The 25,289-nt window shown below is 38.3% G+C and overlaps 2 long non-coding RNA genes across 2 annotated transcripts; both read left to right on the top strand.

Moving 5' to 3' along the window:
* Positions 1–13,231: 13,231 nt before the first annotated feature.
* On the top strand, positions 13,232–15,848 carry LOC118491353. Its single transcript, XR_004891418.1, has 3 exons — positions 13,232–13,393; positions 14,372–14,455; positions 15,806–15,848. It is a non-coding gene; the product is annotated as an uncharacterized LOC118491353 (long non-coding RNA).
* A 2,819-nt stretch (positions 15,849–18,667) lies between these two features.
* LOC118491352 lies at positions 18,668–21,316 on the top strand. The gene is made up of 3 exons (XR_004891417.1): positions 18,668–18,829; positions 19,808–19,891; positions 21,274–21,316. It is a non-coding gene; the product is annotated as an uncharacterized LOC118491352 (long non-coding RNA).
* The last annotated feature ends 3,973 nt before the right edge of the window (positions 21,317–25,289 follow it).

Here is a 25,289-nt window from a genome sequence, read left to right as displayed (position 1 = left end):
TTGTGATGTAGTGCCTACGGGCCATACTTATTGTCACATAAGACAAAAGACAGTTGTAGTCTATGACTCCCTGCCAGAAAAGGTAAAAGAACTATGGTTCAAACCTTCATGCCTTGATTCTCTGAAATCCTGGCTGATAATATATAAAATGTCCTTGTGGCTAGGCTTTTGTGCCACTAACAATATTGTTTTAAATAGGATAAGTTATATTCGAATCCAAAATAAAAGTGAGTAACAAATTAACCAAATATGGTCTATGTTTACCATGGTTAATGAATTGCCATAAAAGACAATTCCATAATAAACTCCTAAATAAAATTCTGTCATATTCCTTGTAGCAGATCAAGATCTCAATGGCTGACCCAAATGGAGTTAATAGTCAATCAAAGGAGGATGACAATGATAACGCCCAAATTAATATAACGGGCGCTGAATTGAAAGCTTTAGTAGACGACGCTGTTAAGACTGCCTTAGATCGGCAATATGAAGAGTATAGCGAGTCTCGAAGCAGGACCCGATCTGCACCACACTCTAAACCAAAAACCCATTCTGAACATCACAGCAAACCACCCTCGACCCAGTCTAAACCTAAGAAGGATGAGGATCGACACTTATCAAATGAGAATAGTGTACGTCCTAAGAACATAGTGGTCAATGATGCACTTCGCGCCAGGGGTTGCACATATAAGTATTTCGTTTCTTGCAAGCCCCGAGATTTTACTGGGGAAAAGGGCGTGGTGGATTGCATGACCTGGCTGGACGAAATGGACACAGTAGTGGACATTAGTGGTTGTGCTGAGAGGGATGTGGTGAAGTTTGTATCCCAGTCATTCAAGGGTAAAGCCCTAGCTTGGTGGAGATCATTGGTTCAAGCCTCTGGGAAGGTTGCTTTGTATAGCATGTCATGGGAGGAATTTATTGCTCTCATCAAAGAAAACTACTGCCCTCAGCACGAGGTTGAGAAGATAGAGTCTGATTTCCTATCACTGGTCATGAAGAACCTAGATTGCCAGGCGTACCTCACGAGTTTCAACACCTTGTCAAGATTGGTTCCGTACCTTGTGACCCCGGAACCTAAACGGATCGCGCGTTTCATTGGGGGTTTGGCCCCAGAGATAAAGGCTAGCATGAAGGCTTCTAGGCCTGCTACATTTAGATCCGTGGCAGATATATCTCTGTCTCTCACATTGGATGCAGTGAGACAGAGATCATTGCGAAATGCTGACACGGAGAAAAGGAAACGTGAAGATGATGATTCACGTAGGTCAAGCAAGAAGCATCGGGGAAATCATGACCACAAGAAGGGATCGGAGACCAAGAAGAATGACCGACAGTCGGGCGATAGGCCCAAGTGCAATGTTTGCAAGAAGCACCACTTCGGAAAGTGCAGATATGAGCAGAAATCCCAGCCGAAAGCATGTGGGATTTGCAAGTCCTCCGAGCATAGGACTCTTAAGTGCAAGAAACTCAAGGATGCAACTTGTTATAGTTGCAACGAAAAAGGGCACATCAAGACTAACTGCCCGAAGATAGTGAAGAAGGCTGAAGAAGGGAAAAAGACCAATGCGAGGGTCTTTCAGATGAATGTTCAAGAGGCTATCCAGAACGACAACGTCATAACCGGTACATTTCTTATCAATGTTGTATTCGCAAGAGTATTGTTTGATTCTGGAGCAGATAAATCCTTTGTGGATGATAAGTTTTGTGAGTTGTTAAAATTGCCTGATAAAACCTTGAATGTGAAATATGAAGTAGAACTAGCTGATGGGACTATGGGAACAGTCTCAACTGTTTTAGATGGATGTGTTATATCCATTAGGAATCACTCATTTCCTTTATCTCTGTTACCCTTTAAACTAGCTGGTTTCGACGTAGTATTGGGTATGGATTGGTTATGGCATAACCAAGCCCAAATTATGTGCAACAAGAAGCAAGTGGTAATCAAGACTTCGTCTGGAGAACCACTTACCATCCAGGGAGATACTCGACATGGATTGCCTGCGCAAGTGTCTATGCTAAAGGCATACAGATGTTTGAAGAAGGGATGTGTCATTTATATGGCACAGGTGACTATCGGTGAGGAGAAACCCAAGACTGAAGACATCCCAGTCATCTCTGACTATCCTGAAGTTTTCCTGGAAGAACTGCCTGGTTTGCCACCAGATAGGCAAGTGGAATTCAGTATCGACATCATTCCAGGAGCAGCGCCTATCGCAAGAGCACCTTATAGATTGGCACCCACGGAAATGAAAGAATTGAGGACGCAGCTAGATGATCTGCTAGCCAAAGGTTTTGTTAGACCAAGTTCATTTCCTTGGGGAGCGCCAATCTTGTTCGTCAAAAAGGAAGATGGTTCGATGCGTCTATGCATCGATTACCGCGAACTTAATAAAGTTACAATCAAGAATAGGTATCCCTTGCCCAGGATCGACGATCTGTTCGATCAGTTGCAAGGAGTAAGCTACTTTTCCAAGATTGATCTCAGGTCAGGCTACCATCAATTGAAGGTCAAGGACGAAGATGTGCACAAGACTGCATTTAGGACTCGTTATTGTCATTTCGAGTTCCTAGTGATGCCTTTTGGGCTCACTAATGCACCTGCCGCATTCATGGATCTCATGAATTGCGTTTGTAAGCCTTATCTGGATAAATTTGTCATTGTCTTCATCGATGACTTCCTCATATACTCAAGAAGTCAAGCTGAACACGAGACACATCTTCGATGTATTCTTAAACTGCTTCATCAAGAAAAGCTTTATGCCAAATTCTCTAAATGTGACTTTTGGCTACGAGAAGTCCAATTCCTTGGACATGTAGTCAGTGAGCGTGGTATCCAAGTGGATCCCGCCAAGGTTGAAGCCGTCATGAATTGGCAGGAGCCGAAGACGCCTACAGAGATTCGCAGTTTCCTAAGTTTAGCAGGATACTACAGGCGCTTCATCGAAAATTTCTCAAGAATTGCTGCACCCCTAACTTCTTTAACTAGAAAGAATATAAAGTTTAATTGGGGCCCTAAGCAGCAAGAAGCTTTTGATATCCTCAAATAGAAGCTAAGCAATGCTCCTGTCTTGACATTGCCGGAAGGAATGGAAGAATTTGTAGTGTATTGTGACGCATCGCACACCGGGATGGGTTGTGTGCTTATGCAGAAGGGCAAGGTGATTGCCTATGCTTCGCGACAATTAAAGGTGCACGAAAAGAATTACACCACCCATGACTTGGAGTTGGGTGCCGTTGTATTTGCACTAAAGCTATGGAGACATTACTTATATGGCATTAAATTTGTGATCTATTCTGATCACAAAAGCCTTCAGCATCTGTTCAATCAGAAAGATTTGAATATGAGGCAGCGATGTTGGATGGAAACTCTGAACGATTATGACTGTGAAATAAGATACCATCCAGGCAAGGCAAACATAGTCGCAGATGCCTTGAGCAGAAAAGAAAGAGTGAAACCAATAAAGATCAATGCCAAGAGTATTGAAATCAAGAACAGTCTGAATGAGAGATTGTTAGCTGCGCAGAAGGAAGCTGTGTTAGAAGCTAACTATCTTAACGAAAGCTAGGAGTAACTGAAGAGCAGTTATCCTATGGCAAGGACGGAATTCTGAGATTGAATGGAAGGATATGGGTTCCTGTTTATGGAGGTCTTCGTGACGTTATCCTTCAGGAAGCCCACAGTTCCCGATATTCCGTTAATCCTGGAGCTGATAAAATGTACCAGGACTTGAAGGCAAACTTTTGGTGGATAGGCTTGAAAAAGTCTATAGCCACCTACGTAGCAAATTGTTTGACTTGTGCGCAAGTAAAAGCTGAACATCAAAAGCCGTCAGGCTTGCTACAACAGCCTGAACTTCCTGAGTGGAAGTGGGAAATGGTGACGATGGATTTCATCACCAAGTTGCCAAAGACAAAGAAGAGAAACGATACAATATGGGTAATAGTTGATAGACTGACTAAGTCAGCACATTTCCTACCCATAAAGGAGACTCATAGCTTCGATATATTAGCCCAGTTGTTTGTAGATAAGATTGTAGCCTTTCATGGCGTGCCGGTGTCTATTATCTCTGACAGAGATACCAGATACACGTCACACTTTTGGAAAAGTTTCCAACAATCTTTGGGCACGCGTTTGAATTTCAGTACTGCTTACCACCCTCAGACAGATGGACAGAGTGAGCGTACAATCCAAACGTTGGAAGACATGCTTCGTGCATGTGCGATCGACTTAGGTGGTAGTTGGGATAACCACCTACCCTTAGTCGAGTTCTCCTATAACAACAGCTACCATACAAGCATTAAGGCTGCACCTTTTGAAGCCCTATATGGTAGAAAGTGTAGAACGCCCGTTTGTTGGGCAGAAGTTGGAGATGTCCAGATGACAGGACCTGATATAATATTTGAAACATCGGACAAGATTATCCAAATTCGCGATCGAATGAAAGCTGCCCGAGACAGGCAGAAAAGCTATGCAGATTTGAAGCGTAAGCCTTTCAATTTCGAAGTAGGCGACAAGGTATTGCTTAAGGTATCACCCTGGAAGGGGGTGATGTGATTCGGTAAGAAAGGCAAGTTAAGCCCGAGATATATTGGACCCTTAGAGGTAATCGAACGTGTCGGATCGGTTGCCTACAAATTAAACTTACCGGAAGAGCTCAGTGGTATCCACAATGTGATCCACATCTGTAACCTGAAGAAGTGTTTCGCTGACGAATCACTGGTTATACCGCACACAGATGTACACATGATGAAATCTTAAATTTGTTGAAAAACCTGTGTCGATCGAGGATCGACAGGTTAAGAAACTTCGCAGGAAATATATACCGATAGTGAAGGTAAAATGGGATGCCCGTAGAGGTCCCGAGTACACGTGGGAGGTAGAGTCCACGATGCAAGAAAAGTACCCTCATTTATTTCAATAAATCTCGAGGTCGAGATTTCTTTTAAGGGGGTGAGGATGTAACACCTCGAAAATTTGCATCCTATAATGTAGTGACACGTGTCATGAGTTTACATGTGGTAATAAATACTAAAGAAGGACTAAGGTTGACAAACATTGAAAGTATGTGAATCCGAGGGTTCAAAATGTCAACGAGGGATAAATATTCTGTATAGTAACCCTAAATGATGCTCGTACCTTCAAACGAATGAATCATGGATCGTACGGAACGAAATGCGGAAGAAAGTGAGAGATTACAAACTACAGGGGTTAAATGTGTCAACATGTTTAAGTTATACCTCTGAGTGACCCTTTAACAAACCCGAGGCTTTGTAATGGTAATTTACGCTCACTAGAATATACGATATAAATTTCGCAAGGTTCCGTTTTAAAACGAGAAAGTTATGATCAAATTCGTATGCGAGGGGTTAAAAGCGTCAACATTGAAAGTTAGGACTTTTTGGAAAATAATAAATTAACCGAGGACTTAACGGCGAGGGTAAAAGTCACGAGGCCCTTATACGTAAATTAACGTGGCCCAAAACGTAAAGCTACCCCTTCGAATCGCCAAAGGCCAACAGTAATAATTGAAAAGATTTGAAAAATCTTACTTTTTGGTCTCAGGCGGGCCGCGTGAAAGTATCAAAGGACCTTACGCGGGCCGCATTGACAGTAGAAGATATGGGCTTGTCAGAAGGATTCTGGCGGGCCGCGTAAAGGTTTAGTGATCCTTTACGCGGGCTGCTTCAATGCCCCAGATGCAGAAAAGTCGGACAGAAGCACTGTTGAGTGTTTTAACCGACTTATTGAGCAATAATGAGAGCATGGGCACCCCCTAAACGTCCCCTAGCACTCAGGGACAGTTGTTGATCATCCAAGAACACTTGTAGGCCTTGTTGTGATGATCTTATGCATCCTAAACTACTATAAAAGGCCATGATGTCCATCAATGTTCTTCACACTTCAATCTACTTTCTTGATCACTTCTGGAGCTCAAGTGCCTTCAATACTCATCCCTGGTCATGCATAGGACTCTTGTAAGTGTGCTCCACCCTTTCTTGGTTAAGTTTTGCTTAGATATAGCTTAAAAGTCAATTCGTCATAATTAACGATTGACTTAATGATTAATCACTAATGGTCCAGTGATTAGCCGAATCAAAGGTAGTTATATGTTGGTAATCATGTGGGCTTTAAACCCTTAAAAGGGCACCTTCTGATTCCCACTCTAACTAGTCCAAATATCGGGTCAAAGTTGCTTAGAAAAAGTCAACAGAATGCTAACTTTCGATTTTATGCACAATCAGTAATGTAGATGGCGTGTAACCTGTTTTAACACTCATACAACATGATAATAAGTATTATAAGTGGTCTAAGCTTGTTTGATCCGACCTTTTACTGTTTTGACCCGGTTCGGAACCGAAAGTCGCAAAACTTTGACTTTTGCTTTGACTTCAGTTCTGACCCGTTATGGTATGATTTAGATATGCCTTAGGACTCTCTTAGGACCAGGTTACATGATGGTATAACCCTTTGTGACCGGTTCGTTGTTTGTCCGAGTCTTTTGCACATTTCCGTTAAATGCTTAAAAGTTGACCATAACGCCCTTTTTACTTTAAAACGAGAATTTTGGACATGTGAAAGGACAATAACCTTAGTTACTAAATTCTAAGCATGTCCCTAAAATTTCATGTCAATCCGAGGTCTAGAATAGGAGTTATGCTAAATAGCGCAATTACGGAAACTGTAGTAATTAAAAGGCGCAATTCGCATAAAACCTATCTAAACCCAAATTTCGACACCAAACCTTTTACACACTGATGTAATATAATATTTTGAGATTTTCAAAGATTTTTAATTATTTTTAACCTGCTCATAACCTGCGGTTATGGCATTGATTCGGTAAAAACCGAATATACCCTTTTCGGACATAACTTGAGTTCTACATGGTATTTTGACCCGATTCCAGTTGCTACTGATTTTAAATAATAAATAAAGTATTTTGAACTTTATAAACTATTCGGAAAACTCAGATTTCCTATAGAACTCGGAAATCTCTTTTATAATCCTTAAAATAACCGAAATACCCCTACGGAGCGTATATTGGAATTAAACTCGTTACGGGCATTATGGAAGGTATCCTACTGATACCACAACCTCTTTAAAGCATATTAAGTTAGGAAACCTGTGTAGGACTCTTACGGTTACTCGTTACGCCTTTTACGCGTACGGTTCGGTTTATGTAACTAGTTTACATAAACTAGCCGAAACGGGTCAAACGTTATCGTTTTTACTTCAAAATCCAGAGTGTGGTTATATTACCCGTATAAAACAAGTCTTCAAACTTTTTGGGTCCAAACCACATTCCATTCCCGGTTTTCACCTTTCACGCGATTAAACCGTAATTATCCTTTGAAACTGACCGGTCTAAGCTAAGGCTAAATTAAAGACCCGTTAGGATTCTAATAGGTTGTTATAATCCTTCGTTCCAGAATAGGAGACCAGTAAAAGATACTTGCATTTGTTTATTGAGTTTATTACTTGCTCAGGTAAATACTTTTAACTTATTTTCCGTTATACGGGCTTGGGTTACGGTATACAAAATACCGCTTGGTTGGGCAATTGACCCCAACTCATTAGTAGTTGGGTATTATCAATGTGGCCCGTTTAAAAATTGGTTTTGTTGGCTTTACGCCTTTGGGAGCTTAATGACCATGTCCTGGATATCCCTGGCATCATTTTACGAAATGGCCACGACCTTGACACGCGGGTGTAGGCGTACACCCGACAATGTGTCTATATTTATAAAGGTATAACCGTTGGTTTTCCCGCCACGGCTTCATGCTTTGTGGCGTGTCTATTAACCTTAAACCCGGCACGACCCGGGCGACTGAACGCATAGTGAACATGTAATTCTTTTACAAGATTTGATTGATTAATTATCCCAAGTTATAAAGAGTTTGTGCCTTGTGCATTCAAATCAATTTTATTAAAACCTTTTACAAAAGTGTCGGTTGAATGTATTTACCAGTGTAAACTGACGTATTTTCCCCAAAAAGATTAAATGCAGGTTCTTCACGAAATAGGCTGGCCACTCCTTAGCATCGTTAGAGTCTCGCAAGCTTGGGATTCCACTATCTGTTGAACATTATATTTCCTATTTTATTTTGATCCCCTGTGGATTATATTCGACTGTTTGTGATACTTGGATATTACATTTAATGGTCGGAATTTATCTATCTTTATGCTTCCGCTGTGCATTTAAATATTGTGTGGTTTGACTATATTGTTGCCAACTACTTCACGGTAATCCCCCACCGGGCCCACCGGTGAAACATGTGGAAATCGGGGTGTGACAAGATTGTTGTTTGAAAACGAAAGATGTTGTATTGGTGAAAGCTATTAGATGTTTGCCATTCATTGTCTCATGTTTTAAAGAAAATGTCTACAAGAACTCTTACATTTCAGCAAATATTATACCTGAAGTTGGCATGACTGTAAGTAACGATATATTATTTTGTTACTTACTGTAAAAATTTTTTGCTAGCTCAACAACTTGCTAACATTTGTTTGCCCTTTTAACGTATGTTTCCTTATAATCTAAACATCTGTTGACTAACCTTTTTAACATCTGTTGACTAAGTCTTTTAACCTCGGTTGACTAACATCTGATATTTAAGATCTGTTCACATTGCAACCTCTGCTGGACATAATGGATGACAGTTGTTACGAAACCTCTGTTGGATAGCAACAGAGGTATGTAAAAGTTGATAGCCAAACAGTGGTTAGGTTGTGTGTAAATATTGTAACTACTGTTGACTAACCCTGTTGAGTAATTCTCATTTTAACTTTTGTTGACTAATCCGTTGTAACTTCTGTTGCTCATTAGTTCATATCAAATTTGTAAGTCTGCACTAAATATTCCTTTGCTTCTTCTATAGCTAATTGCTGACAAATGTTGGAAACAATTCTATGGTAAAAATTACGAGTATGGGATGGCAACTATCTATGTTGGCGAAAGGTTTTGGAATGTGATGATGAAAGGATGGACTGATGGATGCAGATTTACTGATGGATGGTAAAAATTGATTGAAGAAGTTCCCATACCAATTGAATCTTGGTTGGTTTTCACCATGATTGCATCTAAAACGTTTGAGCTTTCTGTTTTCCATTCCGAGACTGGAACTGAGGTTTCCTTCAAGAAAGCTGATGTAGTTGTTTTAGATGATTCAGTTTATGGAGATGATGGGTTTGATTTATTGGTTGCGGTATAAAATTTTGATGATAAAATACATTGTTTGATAACATGACGGTGATAAGTAACTTTTATTATATTATGCTAATAACTTTTGAAATCTCATTTTGTAGGCTAAACATAAACAGCTTCTGGATTCTGGGGAAGTTGCTTTGGATGATGAGGATACTGGAGCTTCGGTTGGTAATTCTATGCAGTTTACAAGTTTTGAGGATATTTTTAATGTCTATATACACATGTAATATTTATATATTATTATGATTTAAAATATGGTTTCTTCTACATGGTCCTTCTTATAAATATAGTTTGCTGATGATGGGCAATTTGATTCAAAGATTGCGTGTCTGGTTGATGAGTCAGATGTTAAAAATGCTGTAAATTTATAATTTTCTACGCATATATTTTATTGTATTATAAGTATAAGAAGGTTTTTTAAAATTTTGTTGTAGCCTGAAGATCATTCTGTAAAAATAGCTGATGATGTTAACGATCCTCAACTACCGTCTAAAGATTATCCTGTTCGTGACATTTCTGCCTCTTCAAGTGTTGTATCTAATGTAAGTGTTTATTAGTTTTATACTGTCTATTTTATTATTGTCTCAATATATTGATATTCTTCTGTATGATTAAGGCTGAGTTGAGAAGATAGTTTGTGTTGATAAAGAAAGTTATAAAATTTCAAGAATTTAGAGTTGTTATATTCTAAATTAATTTACTTAGGTGGAAAAGATGCGCAAACTTCATGGCAAGACAATTGTAGAGGATAATAAAGTTGTTGATAGACCGTGTAAAGTTCGAAAGGTTCGTTTAGTATCATCCACTTCAGAATCAATCTTACACTTCACCACACATACTGAAGACAGACTTGTAAGCTTTTGCAGTCGTTGCTTTGTTTCGTTATTTCAACAATTTCAGTTATATATCAATATTTTATAAAATTCACTATTCAATTTTCTGTTTTTTAGCATCTGCCATTAGATGTATCTTCTGCGTTGGATCTACATACTGACAATCCTAAGCCTATCAAGATCCAGAATCTCAAATGTGAAGTCCAGGAACTGTTTACAACATCTCCAAAAACCAATACTGGATTCAGTTATGTTGTTGTTGGATGGTCTTCTTATCTGAGATCTTGCAATATTGCTTTTGGTGATGAACTTTCGTTAAAGTTTCATGTAGGATCGGTGAATCGATCAAAACGAGTCGATCAGAAGAGTTCTAGACCAAATCAGAGGCGGAATTCATTGACTTGATCTTCATTCAGCTTGATATGCACTTAGAAGTAGATTAAATGTCGATTGTATTGATTTCAGAACGTTTTACAGGCTTGGCGACACTTCGGCAGAGCTTCGCTACCGGAATCACAAGTTACAAATGAATGAACCAAGACCTCATATTTATAGGGATTACCAGGCCGCACCAAACAGCTTTACACGACCTGGTCCAGGTCGCACAACCTGGCCAGGTCGTACGAACTGGTCAGTTCGCACGAACTAATCAGTTTAGACCTGTTTCCCGTTTTTCTCAAACTACGTGTCTTGTTCTATCTAACCTATTACATGACTCGATACAAGACGAAGTCGACAGACATATGCACCAACAAAGGATCGGCGAATCGATCAAAACGAGTCGATCAGAAGAGTTCTAGACCAAATCAGAGGCGAAATTCATTGACTTGATCTTCATTCAGCTTGATATGCACTTAGAAGTAGATTAAATGTCGATTGTATTGATTTTCAGAACGTTTTACAGGCTTGGCGAAACTTCGGCAGAGCTTCACTACCGGAATCACAAATTACAAATGAATATACCAAGACCTCATATTTATAGGGATTACCAGGTCGCACCAAACAGCTTTACACGACCTGGTCCATGTCGCACGACCTGGCCAGGTCGTACGAACTGGTCAGTTCGCACGAACTGATCAATTTAGACTTGTTTCCCGTTTTTCTCGAACTACGTGTCTTGGTCTATCTAACCTATTACATGACTCGACACAAGATGAAGTCGACAGACATATGCACCAACAAACTCCCCCTTGGATGTTGACGAGTCTTCAGTGTGTCGAGTCTTCAGTCTTGATCAGTCTTAATGCTCTCTCCAAAATGTCTTTCTCTGTAAGCATCTTCATCAATCTCTATCTTCTTCTCTCAGAATCTCAACCTGGCTCTATCCTCTCTCTAATTCTCTTGATCAGATCTCTTGATTCTTTAAGTTTAACAACATCAGCAGCTTCTATCTCGAGCTTTGATCCAGAATCTGAGTCTGGCTCTTATGAACTTCAAACTCCCCTTTGCTAGTAGACCCCCCCTTAAGTTGTTCCGGGATCGTATCCTGGCTCACACTTTGCTTAGGTTTAGACACGGGGATCTGCACAAATCTCTACCCAAAAGTAAATTTTTATATATAACAATTTTAATCTCTGTTTAACCACTTGTAATCGAAACACTCAAATTTGGTTTCAAATTAATGAACCATTTAATTATTTCAAAATCATTTCCCATTTCAAACAAACTCTCCCAAACCTGTTGTCGTTCATCATGTTTAGCATTCGGAATTTTGAAAATCAGCTTTTCAACATCAGTTGCCGAAAATAAGATGAAATAAAATATTTTTGAATTTTCAAAATTTTATGCTAAATCACATTCTTTTTGGATTTTTTTCTTTAAAGAAAAGCAGTAAAGAAATATTTACAGACAATATTTTTGTGAGTTTGTGTAAGAGGATCATATCAGTTTTTTTGACAAATCACTAGCACCATTGAGCTTTAAACAATTTAAGTCTAAACGATTCACTTAGATTGTCAGTATACTGATCCACTTAAATTTTCACACAAAGTTCAACTGTTTCGAGATAGGAGATTAGTGTTTTACTGGACTTAACTTATTCGCGTGTCCCACCTCAGAATATACTCCCGTATCATGACTCCTATATTCAGTCTTACAGGTGAATGTACACTAATGATATCTGTAAACAGGTAATGCGAGGCCATGAGTGTGACATCCCAGAAAACCAGTAAACCACGCAACTTAACTAGCTTCCTCAGTAACCGCATGCTAAATTTCGGGACGAAATTTCTTTCAAGTTGGGGATAATGTGACAACTCGAGTTTCCAAGATTCCACCATTGCATTAATTGCACGTTAATTGTTAAGTTGTTTGTTTACACGACTTGTTTGCCTTGTAATTGTACACATTGGATTATATGTTGAGATGTTTGTTTGATATGTTATCTATTTAATGTGATTAAAGTGTTTGGTTACATGAACTTGTATACTGTTTGAGATTAGAACTATACCCGACGAAACAGAGGAGTGTTTCGCCATAAACCACTTCGACGAAACAAGTGTGTTTCGTCACACACACCTCGACGAAACAAGTTGTTTCGCCGGCCCAGTGTTTCGCCGAAGCCCATTAGGGGCCCAGTACGATTACGCGTATACTTATTGGGTATTACTATTTCATTCGTCACACCTTTAGCGAATTAGAAACCCTAAAGTCTCTCTATCCCTCTCCATATTCCCCTGTGCGACGGCAGATCCTTGTTTGACTATTCCTGTTCACGTTCTACGGATAGGTTAGTAACCTCACACCTAATTGGCTTGAACTCTAAATATATGATTATGGTGTTCTTGATTATGGTACGCATGATGGATTGGTTACATGGTTGTATGTGAATCATGATGTCGATCTAGGGTTTTAATGATCAGTGTGTGTGCTTGAATCGGATTATAATAAACATGTAACTTGTTAATCAAACCGTAGGAGTAGGGATAGCGCTCGGGATATGAAAATCGGATCTGAATTGATGTATATTAGTGATTGATAGGACTGGATTTTGTAACACCCCAAAAAACCCGAATTTTTATATTCGTTAAATGTTATAATATGGCACATCAAGAAATAAATAACTAGGTTATTTAACCTAGTTAAAAGTATGGTAGAAGCAATTAAAGGATGAGTGTTGTGCCAATTATGAATAAGAGAGAACATGAGGGACTAAGATTGCCAAACTTGAATCTGAGTTTAATTAAAACAAAAAAAATCTCAGACACACTAGGTGTGTGCGTGAGATCGATCAGGATGAGGAGAAAATGGGTGTAAACCCTAGTTCACAAGCAAGCTTCAAATTGACAAGGAGATTAGGCTCAAATCCGATGCATGAACTCGTTTTCTTGACAATCTATCCCTAGCAAGCATGTGGTAAGTTGTAATTTGTGATTTAATAATCTTGCTATGAAGTGGGTTATGATCAATCCACGAAATTGTATGAGATTGAGCATGAATATGTGTTAGAATCATCATATGGAACATGTGTTGTGTATGATTTTGATTAATTTCATGTTTAGAAGTAAAACCCATTTGGGATGATGAAGGGAGTGAATCACCATGTCCAATAATTGTGTAAATTGTGATTTAGTATGTTGTATGTGATGAATTATTTTAGATAAGTTGATTAGGACATGAATTAAATGGATGTTTAGTTGAATTTGATGAATGAAGAATACAACATGGAGGATCATGCATGAATGGGTTGTACATTGTACTAAGATAGTGGTACGCACACCAAGTGTTTGATGAAATGCCTAGGTGAGCTTAATAGAGGAAATTGTATGTAAGTAAAAGATGAATATATGTGGGATGTGAAAATGATGTATTTGATAGTAAACTAACATGAGAAGTGTGTTTGGATATTGTTCGTGTGGATATTATGTTGAAATGATGTTGGGTTAGCTTAGTATGGGTTAAAGCGTTAGTTGTGAAAATATGAGAATGCTAGCGTGGGTGGAATGGATTATGTATGTATATGTGTATATGTATACAAGTAAGTGATCATGTAGTTGTAGATGTCATACAATATGAGGTTATGTCGTAAGTTATATGTTAAACCGTTGACTTCTGGAAGTCAATTATGCGTCTACACATAAGAAGCATGACTTGAATTGTTGTCGTACAGGTAGGTTCATAGGAAGTCGTATGGTACGTGTTATGTTAATACGCATTATTTGAGATGACATGATGAATTACGTTAGTTTGAAAGGATATGAAATTGATTATATGTCTCATGCTTGTTAGTTGTGACTAAAGGAAGTCAAATGTGAAATATGCGGTTGATATGATCATTAACATGTACAATGATGTATGCTAATGAAAATGTAATTTGGTGACATGAAAGTATAGGAGTCATGTCAAGACGGACTCAAGCATGAAAGGCTAACGGGTCAAGAGGAGGCAAGGAATCGGATACGAACCCGGATGCACAAGGTAAGTGATTTCCGTAATCACTTCGTAGTACAAGTAAGTAATAAAGTGTTGTAATGAATTAAATATGATGTTTGAGGTCAAATATGTGTTAAAGTCTTTCGTCGTAAATGATGGGTTTAAGGTTGACCAAAATGCCCATGATGGGTATTTTGGGGTAAACGAACTTAAAAGTGGTTTAGAAGCAAGTTATTCGATTAGAGTAATGTTTTGGACAAGTATGGAAGTGGGGATGATGGTTTGGTCAGTCATAGACCAATTAATGCGCGAATACCCTTAACGGGTCAAATAGTTAGAAAATAGTTAAGTCGAATGTATGTAAGTTAAGGATTTCCGTAATCCGGAGGTAAGATTTTAAGTTCATATGATAGAATGTGAATTTACAAGCATGTGGGAAGAAACGGGAGGTCAAACGGGTAAACGGTTCAAAAGTTACGTGCGTTTTAGTGCGTACGGACGACGAAACGAACCTGCAGAAAACTGCAAAAACTAGAGGGCGTCGCCGACGGGTAGGGGGCCTAAAGGTGGGATCCTAAAGAATATGTAGTAATATGGTACCCAAAGGTGGGATCCTAAAGAATATGTAGTAATATGGTACCCAAAGGTGGGATCCTAAAGAATATGTAGTAATATGGTACCCAAAGGTGGGATCCTAAAGAATATGTAGTAATATGGTACCCAAAGGTGGGATCCTAAAGAATATGTAGTAATATGGTACCCAAAGGTGGGATCCTAAAGAATATGTAGTAATATGGTACCCAAAGGTGGGATCCTAAAGAATATGTAGTAATTTGGTACCCAAAGGTGGGATCCTAAAGAATATGTAGTAATATGGTACCCAAAGGTAGGATCCTAAAGAATATGTAGTAATATGGTACCCAAAGGTGGGATCCTAAAGAATATGAAGTAATATGGTACCTAAATGTGGGATTCTAAGTTAAGAATTTCCTTAAGTAGATACGTATGAAGGTATGTATGTATGTATGTATGTGTGAATATAAGTGGTATGTATGAATGAATGTATGTATGTATGTAGGTATGCACGTATGTAGGAACGTACGTATGAGTGTAGGTACGTAGGTTTGTAAGTAGTTATGTGTGAACGGATGCACATATGTAAGTATGTATGAAAGTATATACGCATGTATTCAATGAAATTGAGTATTGACGATAATAATAGTGTGCCTTGTGAACGAAGTGTAACGCAGGTACAATGAGAAAGTCTCACCACGGAATGTACGATCAGATGGAAAGCTGGGATGTAAAGAATTAACGGAACAAGAAGTAAACGTGAATAAATCTTGTATGTTTATAATGCGTACTAATGTTATGAATTTAATGTGGTGAGCGCAGGTAGTACGAGTCATGAGGATCATCAAGGAACAGAGATCGAGGATCGAGTCACTAGTGAGATTGTACGGGAACGTTGATGTATATAATGTAGTAAACATAAGCTATGTTTTTACTTAGTAAATAAGTCGATTGATGGATTTATGTGAAAGAGTTATGTTAAAGTTAATTTTTAAATAAGTTAAGGTGTCTATAATGAAAGAAAGTTTGTGGCTTGAACTTCCGCTGCGACTTTTAGTCAAATACGTATTAGGGTCTTACAAGTTGGTATCAGAGCCCTGTTTGAGGGAATCAAGTACGAGAAGGTAGGTACTTGAACTCAAACCTATGTGCTCTTGTGATAAGGAACCTGTACAATCCATGACTCGATCAAGATCCAAAGGTAGAAATGGAATGAAAACGTGTATGTATGTATTCATATGAAGAAGCTAACGGTTTGCTATGTGTAAGGTAAGCTTAAAAGTTTGGAGAGGATGATCCGTGAATGCAGTCTAAGGTGGATGCTAAGGCAGGCAAGGATGCGAATGGACAGACGGACCCCAGGTACACAATGTTGACATGTATGGGTACCGTTGTTAAAAGAAAAAGGAAGAAGTCTCCTTGGGAGGGTAAGTACTAAACGGAAGACAACGATATTGTCTTGGTAAAATTGTAAAAATGTAGCACGAACTAAGACCCACTAATGCGGACATAAGGCGATGATTACCTGAAGGCACGGAATTAGTATGTGAATTGCGCACCTGGCCAGTACGCAAGAAGCATATGACGTTCGTGAGACCGTGGTAATTATCGCAGGTATATCTGTAGAATTGGGTAGCAGGTGGGCGTGCGGGTGAAGTGGGTAGTAAGGCTCTCGGGAAATTGAGAGTACTATGTAGGAATGAAATGCAGAAAATGATATGTTTGAATCTGTGAGACAGATTCAGCACATGTAATGAATGAAAGATGTGAATGGGTAATGTAAATGAAATGTTTGAATCCGCAAAAAGGATTCAAAGCACGAAAGGAAGAAAATGTATGAATAGTATGTGTGGAACCGCTAGACGGATTCAAAACATGAAAGCAATGAAAGGCATGAATGTGACGTTTGAGTTCGCGGGACGGATTTAAAATATAAAAAGGGATGAAATTAATCCACATCATAATGTGTCGACAGTTTGACCATGGTTGTGTCAAACGAGTCATACGGGTAAATGTAAAGTAATAAACAAAAGAATGATCGTAATGGGCATGCAAACCTAAATTTTAAAGCGAAAGAAAGAAGTTCGAACAAGTTATGTGTTAAATATGTTAGTAATGGACTCTTAGGAGTCATAATGAATGACGGGCTACGACCCGGACAATGATTTAAATACGAACAGGTAAGTTTTGTTAAGAATACCGAAATGATGTAATGAATGTCTATGCAAGTAAGCATGAATGGAAAGAAGTACGAAGAGTACCTCAATACATCTATGGTAAGTAAGAAATGACAGCCTGACCTGGAAAGGGTCAAACTGCAAAGGTTGATGAAATGAGGAACCAGAATAAAAGAATTGCATGTAAGGAATGAAATGCGGAATGTGTTAAAGTTTGTACGTAGGACGTTGAAAAAGGAAATATAGGTGAGTAATCACCTAGTATAATGAATGCTTGAATGAAATGTGCTAACCGCAAAAATTGTAGATTATAATGTTAGGAACTCTTGATGTGATGAAACCAAACGAATTGGTGGAAGGATGTGCACGGGTGAAAGCGCACGCGGATGAATGAAATCTAGCCTGGTATGACTAGTACTCGTGAAGAATGCGGATCGATCTGGGTTGCAGATCGTCGATGGATGATATGAGATGAGGTCAGTAAAAAGTTTAACTTATGTTAGATAAGTATGAATTGGTTAATTGGGTACGACCTACGAAATGAATGATGGAATGGGTATGGTATAATATGGGAAGTTTGATTTTTTTATTTTATTTTAGCTGACTATAGAAGAGTAGAATGAGCTAACTATGGAGTTAAGCATGTAGGTGTAACTATGAAGTAGTAGTTTTGTTGAGATAACAAAACAAGGACTGAATGCTATATGATGTATATGAATAGAATGTAAATCTTAAAAGATGAGATGGAGACATTAAGTCTTTTATAATCGGGTCAATGAAATGAGGATGGTAGGTGAAAGTATGGTATGAAAAGTATAGACTTGTTAGAAAGAAGTCGGTAATGTGAATAATATATGAGTAAAGAATGGATAGTTTACCTATTATTATGATGTACCTATCAAATTAAGGATAGAAGAGGTATGTGTAAATGATGAATTTAGATCGCATAGTCAACAAGATGATATGAAATTTGAAATAAACAGGAAGGAATGTTATTATTAGGATGTTAGAATTGTTTCAAGCGAACAAAATATATGGAACATGATATACGAATATTATAATGATGAATGAACCTTTAGTTAAGAAGTATGTTAGAAGCTAGCATTTTTAGTGAAAGCGACACTAATAAGAGCTCTGGGGCGGGTTCTTGAAGATATAAGATTGTCAATGAGATGGGCTGGTGGTCGTGTCGATGAACTAAAAGACAAGGTGATTAGTATCAAACGAAAGTGAGGAAGGTAACTAGTGTTCGATGGAAAATGAGAAAGGTTTCGGGGACGAAACCTCATTTAAGGGGGGTAGACTTGTAACACCCCAAAAAACCCGAATTTTTATATTCGTTAAATGTTATAATATGGCACATCAAGAAATAAATAACTAGGTTATTTAACCTAGTTAAAAGTATGGTAGAAGCAATTAAAGGATGAGTGTTGTGCCAATTATGAATAAGAGAGAACATGAGGGACTAAGATTGCCAAACTTGAATCTGAGTTTAATTAAAACAAAAAAAATCTCAGACACACTAGGTGTGTGCGTGAGATCGATCAGGATGAGGAGAAAATGGGTGTAAACCCTAGTTCACAAGCAAGCTTCAAATTGACAAGGAGATTAGGCTCAAATCCGATGCATGAACTCGTTTTCTTGACAATCTATCCCTAGCAAGCATGTGGTAAGTTGTAATTTGTGATTTAATAATCTTGCTATGAAGTGGGTTATGATCAATCCACGAAATTGTATGAGATTGAGCATGAATATGTGTTAGAATCATCATATGGAACATGTGTTGTGTATGATTTTGATTAATTTCATGTTTAGAAGTAAAACCCATTTGGGATGATGAAGGGAGTGAATCACCATGTCCAATAATTGTGTAAATTGTGATTTAGTATGTTGTATGTGATGAATTATTTTAGATAAGTTGATTAGGACATGAATTAAATGGATGTTTAGTTGAATTTGATGAATGAAGAATACAACATGGAGGATCATGCATGAATGGGTTGTACATTGTACTAAGATAGTGGTACGCACACCAAGTGTTTGATGAAATGCCTAGGTGAGCTTAATAGAGGAAATTGTATGTAAGTAAAAGATGAATATATGTGGGATGTGAAAATGATGTATTTGATAGTAAACTAACATGAGAAGTGTGTTTGGATATTGTTCGTGTGGATATTATGTTGAAATGATGTTGGGTTAGCTTAGTATGGGTTAAAGCGTTAGTTGTGAAAATATGAGAATGCTAGCGTGGGTGGAATGGATTATGTATGTATATGTGTATATGTATACAAGTAAGTGATCATGTAGTTGTAGATGTCATACAATATGAGGTTATGTCGTAAGTTATATGTTAAACCGTTGACTTCTGGAAGTCAATTATGCGTCTACACATAAGAAGCATGACTTGAATTGTTGTCGTACAGGTAGGTTCATAGGAAGTCGTATGGTACGTGTTATGTTAATACGCATTATTTGAGATGACATGATGAATTACGTTAGTTTGAAAGGATATGAAATTGATTATATGTCTCATGCTTGTTAGTTGTGACTAAAGGAAGTCAAATGTGAAATATGCGGTTGATATGATCATTAACATGTACAATGATGTATGCTAATGAAAATGTAATTTGGTGACATGAAAGTATAGGAGTCATGTCAAGACGGACTCAAGCATGAAAGGCTAACGGGTCAAGAGGAGGCAAGGAATCGGATACGAACCCGGATGCACAAGGTAAGTGATTTCCGTAATCACTTCGTAGTACAAGTAAGTAATAAAGTGTTGTAATGAATTAAATATGATGTTTGAGGTCAAATATGTGTTAAAGTCTTTCGTCGTAAATGATGGGTTTAAGGTTGACCAAAATGCCCATGATGGGTATTTTGGGGTAAACGAACTTAAAAGTGGTTTAGAAGCAAGTTATTCGATTAGAGTAATGTTTTGGACAAGTATGGAAGTGGGGATGATGGTTTGGTCAGTCATAGACCAATTAATGCGCGAATACCCTTAACGGGTCAAATAGTTAGAAAATAGTTAAGTCGAATGTATGTAAGTTAAGGATTTCCGTAATCCGGAGGTAAGATTTTAAGTTCATATGATAGAATGTGAATTTACAAGCATGTGGGAAGAAACGGGAGGTCAAACGGGTAAACGGTTCAAAAGTTACGTGCGTTTTAGTGCGTACGGACGACGAAACGAACCTGCAGAAAACTGCAAAAACTAGAGGGCGTCGCCGACGGGTAGGGGGCCTAAAGGTGGGATCCTAAAGAATATGTAGTAATATGGTACCCAAAGGTGGGATCCTAAAGAATATGTAGTAATATGGTACCCAAAGGTGGGATCCTAAAGAATATGTAGTAATATGGTACCCAAAGGTGGGATCCTAAAGAATATGTAGTAATATGGTACCCAAAGGTGGGATCCTAAAGAATATGTAGTAATATGGTACCCAAAGGTGGGATCCTAAAGAATATGTAGTAATATGGTACCCAAAGGTGGGATCCTAAAGAATATGTAGTAATATGGTACCCAAAGGTGGGATCCTAAAGAATATGTAGTAATTTGGTACCCAAAGGTGGGATCCTAAAGAATATGTAGTAATATGGTACCCAAAGGTAGGATCCTAAAGAATATGTAGTAATATGGTACCCAAAGGTGGGATCCTAAAGAATATGAAGTAATATGGTACCTAAATGTGGGATTCTAAGTTAAGAATTTCCTTAAGTAGATACGTATGAAGGTATGTATGTATGTGTGAATATAAGTGGTATGTATGAATGAATGTATGTATGTATGTAGGTATGCACGTATGTAGGAACGTACGTATGAGTGTAGGTACGTAGGTTTGTAAGTAGTTATGTGTGAACGGATGCACATATGTAAGTATGTATGAAAGTATATACGCATGTATTCAATGAAATTGAGTATTGACGATAATAATAGTGTGCCTTGTGAACGAAGTGTAACGCAGGTACAATGAGAAAGTCTCACCACGGAATGTACGATCAGATGGAAAGCTGGGATGTAAAGAATTAACGGAACAAGAAGTAAACGTGAATAAATCTTGTATGTTTATAATGCGTACTAATGTTATGAATTTAATGTGGTGAGCGCAGGTAGTACGAGTCATGAGGATCATCAAGGAACAGAGATCGAGGATCGAGTCACTAGTGAGATTGTACGGGAACGTTGATGTATATAATGTAGTAAACATAAGCTATGTTTTTACTTAGTAAATAAGTCGATTGATGGATTTATGTGAAAGAGTTATGTTAAAGTTAATTTTTAAATAAGTTAAGGTGTCTATAATGAAAGAAAGTTTGTGGCTTGAACTTCCGCTGCGACTTTTAGTCAAATACGTATTAGGGTCTTACAGATTTAATAACTGTTTATGTCTGTTTGATATTTGCAAATCATGTTATCGCCTGCCTATGAACGTTAAACGAGCATGTGTTATAGTCTTGTATATGCCAATGATCTGGTAGCAATCTGTGGCTAGGTTTGATGTTGATGATAGATCGTTGCGTTGAGATTAGGGTTCTTCTGTGTTTGAAACTGTTAATTTGACGTAATAGTTGCTTGTCGACGAAACGCATGTCAACGAATCTAGAGAATTTCGTCGATGGGGTTGACGATGAAACGGGGGAGTTTCGCCAAAAGGGTGATCACGACGAAACTAGGGAGTTTCGTCGAGTGGGTAATGTCACACCCCGATTTCCACGTGTCTCACCGGTGGGCCCGGTGGGGGATTACCGTGACGATGTTGGCAACAATATAGTCAAACCACACAATTATATAAATGCACAGCGGAAGCTTAAAGATAAATATATACTTCAACCTCTGGTTGTAATATCAAATGTATTACAGAAGTCGAATATATCCACAGCGGATCAAAATAATAATAAAATATTGTTCATTCAGATACGGCATCGAGTTTGCGAGACTATTCGTGATGCTTAGGAAGCTAATACCAGCCCATTTCCTATAGTACCTGCACTTAATCTTTTTGGGGAAAATACGTCAGTTTACACTGGTAAATACATTCAACTGACACATTTGAAAATGCTTATTAAAATTGATTTGAATGCACAAGGCACAAACTCTTTTATAACTTGCGAAAATTATTAAAATCTTGTGAACGTTTTACATGTTCTTTTATGCGTTCAGTAGCCCGGGGCGTGCCGGGTTAAAGATTTATAGACACACCACATTGCGTAAAACCGTAGTATAAAAACCAACGGCTACGTCTTTTAATTTAATGTCGACAATATATACCGGGTGTACGCCTACACCGGGATGCCGATGGTCGTGGCCATTTCGTAAAATGATGCCAAGGATATCCGGGACAACGGTCATTAAACCCCCCAAAGGCTTTTAAGAAACAAAACTGTTTAAATGAGCCGATCATATTATTTAATTAACCACCTAAGCGATGGAAAAATATAATGCTCAATCAAGCGGTATTAATATACCGTAACCCAAGCCCATATAGGGGAAATAAGTTAAAGTATTTACCTTTGCAAGTATTATTCCTTAATTTGATTAAATCGCCGATAGCTTTTACTGTGCTCCTAATCTGGAACGAAGGTTTTAATTAACCTCTTAGAATCCTAACGGGTCTTTATATTGGCCGTGGCCTAGACCGGTTGGTTCCGGAATATAAATATGGTTTAATCGCGCGAAAAGGCGAAAACCGAGAATGGAGTGTGATTCTGACCCAACAAGTTCAGAGACGTGTTTTATATGGGTTTATGGTTCACACTCTGGATCTTGGGGTTCAAATAATATAATTTGACCCGTATCGGCTAAATTATGAAAACTAGTTTCATAAGCCGAACCGTGCGCGCAATAGGCGAAACGGTTAACCATGAGAGTCTTACGCTTATTTCCTAAGTCAATATGCCTCAAAGAGGTTGTGGTATCAGTAGGATACCTCCCGTGATGCCCGTAACGAGTTTAAGTTAATACTATGCCCCGTAGGGGCTTTTCGGTCATTTTAAAGACTTTTAAAGAGCTTTTCGAGTTCTACAGGAAATCTGAGTTTCCCGAACAGTTTATAAAGTCTAAAATACTTTATTTATTATTTAAAATCAGTAGCAACTGGAATCGGGTCAAAAGACCTTGTAGAACTCAAGTTTTGGCCGAAAAGGGCATATTCGGTATTTACCGAACCGTAGCCATAACCGCAGGTTATGAGCAAGGTAAAAATTATTAAAAATCTTTAAAATTCCCAAAATATTATTTTACTACAGTGGGTAAAAGTTTTGGTGACGAAATATTGGTTTAGATAGGCGTTATGCTAATTGCGCCGTTTATTACAAAAGTTTACTTTAATTGCGCTATTTAGCATAACTCCCATTCTAGACCTCGGATTGACGTGAAACTTTAAGGACATGCTTATAATTTAGTAAGCAAGGTTCTGGTCCGTTCACATGTCCGAAATACTCGTTTTATTTTCAAAATGGCGTTACGGTCAACTTTTAGGCGATTAATCGGAAATGTGCAAAAGACTCGGATAACTCATGAACCGATCACAGAGGTTTATACCACCATGTAACCTGGTCCTAAGAGAGTCCTAAGGCATATCTATACCTCACTAAAACGGGTCAGAACTGAAGTCAAAGCAAAAGTCAAACTTTTGCGACATTCGGCTCCGAACCGGGTCAATATAGCAAATGGTCGATTCAAACGAGCGCAAACAAGTTTACATACTTATTATTATGTTTTATGATTATCAAAACAGGTTTCATAGCATATACATCACAGATTATGTACAAAATGGCAAAACAACTTTCTGTTGACTTTTTAAGTGCGCGTTTGACTCGATATTTGACATAGTTAGAGTGGTGATCAGAGGAAACCCTTTTAGGGGTTTATTACCCACGTAAATACCAACTCAAAACTACTTTTGATCCGACAATTCACTGGACCATTTGTGATTTATCGCTATGACAACCGTTAGTTACGACGGTTGAGTTTATAAGCTAGAACTATGGAAATGTAAGACCAAAATGGGTATGAACGACTTACAGAAGTTATATCTTGCTTAGAGAGCAGAAGAGAATGCTAGAGAGCTTCTTAGAATGATCAGATAGAAGTGTTTGAGTTGTGTGAATGTTATGACCACAACATGACTATTTATAGTGAAAAATGAGCTCAAGATCAACACACAACAGCCTACAACTGATCATGGATGATGGGCATGTGTCCCCTGGAGCTATGGGTCAAGTATAGGGTGCCCATGCCTCATTTATTGGTGTTTGATCGTTCATAATGCTCAAAAGGCAAGAAACTACAAACATTCTGCATCTGGGCGTCCCACGCGGCCCGCATGGGAGTTCCATGCATGTTTAATGCGGGTCGCCTGAGGTTTAAATATCAGGCGAGTAAAAGAGGTGGCTCGCGGCCCGCCTCAACTTAACCCGAAACTTAATGCGGGTCGCGAGAGGTTGGATTTTCAAGTTTTTAAAATCTTTTATAATCATTACGAAATCCTGGTAATTAATAACGAAATCTTTCGTAATGATTAACCTGACCTTTCGGGTTTGAAGGGGTAACTTTGCGGTTTGGCCCTCGGTTAATTACAACTAAGGACCTCTTGTTATTTACCCGCGTTGTTAAGTCCCCGGTTAGTTTATTAATTATTCAGAAAGTCTTAACTTTCATTGTTGACGCTTTTAACCCTTCTCATACGAATTCGGTCATAACTTTCTTGCTTTAAAACGGAACTTCGCGGAATTTATACAGTATGTTCTAGTGAGCGTATAAAACTGTTACAAAGCCTCGGGAGCGTTAAAGGGCCACTCAGAGGTATAATTAAACATGTTGACACAGTTAACCCCTGTAGCTCGTAATCTCTCACTTTCTTCCGTGTTTCGCTTCCGTACGATCCATGATTTATTCGTTCGAAGGTACAAGCACCATTTAGGGCTACTATACAGTATATTTACCCTTGTTTGACATTTATAACCCTCGAATTTATATACTTTCGAGTTTTGTCAATATTAGTCCTTTATTTAATATCAATGCCACGTGTAAACAAATGACACGTGTTAACACATTATTGGACACAAAAATTCGAGGTGTTACATCCTCACCCCCTTAAAATAAATCTCGACCCGAGATTTACTCA

The sequence above is a fragment of the Helianthus annuus genome, chromosome 4, assembly GCF_002127325.2.
Source record: "Helianthus annuus cultivar XRQ/B chromosome 4, HanXRQr2.0-SUNRISE, whole genome shotgun sequence".
In the NCBI taxonomy this organism is placed as follows: Eukaryota; Viridiplantae; Streptophyta; class Magnoliopsida; order Asterales; family Asteraceae; genus Helianthus; species Helianthus annuus.
The sequence above is the reverse complement of the archived record's forward strand: the minus strand, read 5'-3'. Positions and strand labels throughout refer to the sequence as shown.